This window comes from Poecilia latipinna, unplaced genomic scaffold, assembly GCF_001443285.1.
Source record: "Poecilia latipinna isolate Pla-1442-1.1 unplaced genomic scaffold, P_latipinna-1.0 Scaffold364, whole genome shotgun sequence".
NCBI lineage: Eukaryota > Metazoa > Chordata > Actinopteri > Cyprinodontiformes > Poeciliidae > Poecilia > Poecilia latipinna.
The window spans coordinates 341,376-341,859 of record NW_015112980.1 but is presented as its reverse complement, the minus strand read 5'-3'; the positions used below and the strand labels follow the sequence as shown (position 1 = coordinate 341,859).

General features: G+C 36.6%; 1 long non-coding RNA gene across 1 annotated transcript in view; it reads right to left on the bottom strand.

Annotated features, from left to right (window-relative positions):
- Positions 1-293: 293 nt before the first annotated feature.
- Positions 294-484, bottom strand: part of LOC106949795 (uncharacterized) — a 26,830-nt gene continuing 26,639 nt past the window's right edge. Inside the window, exon 4 of the long non-coding RNA XR_001425458.1 lies at positions 294-464. This is a non-coding gene — a long non-coding RNA (uncharacterized LOC106949795). The remainder of the gene's footprint in view (positions 465-484) is intronic.

The window sequence follows — 484 nt, the reverse complement described above, 5'->3', positions numbered from 1 at the left end:
GGTGTTAAGAAAATAAATTTAAAATATGCTAGTTTTAAAACTTAACATGTCTTGATTGAAATAGCCTAATTATAGTTTTCAGATTAATAACTTATTCTGCCCTATTCACCTTTATGTTACTTGTAGTTACAGCAGATTGTTTGCTAAGACCTTTTGAACTGTCCCTTTGTCTGTGTGGGAAACAATCAGGAGAAGTTCCAGCTTTCACACTGATCTGTGAAAAGCCATAAAACAGCAGGAGTTCAGGCCAGTGGAGGAGAAGCTCTGCTTCCACTTTGTTTAGATAAAGGTGACAACTGGTGTTAGATCTTGAAAACAAATTGCAGGGAGCTTCTAACTTTTAAGAGGGTCCGAGACAGCTCCTGGTTGGTTGAGCAAAGATACGCTTTATTTGAATATGTTAAAGAGAAGAATACGCCTTTTACTATAAAAGTTTGTACACAGGAGTAACGAATCAGAGTTTGCTCTTTGGAATTTCTCCAAA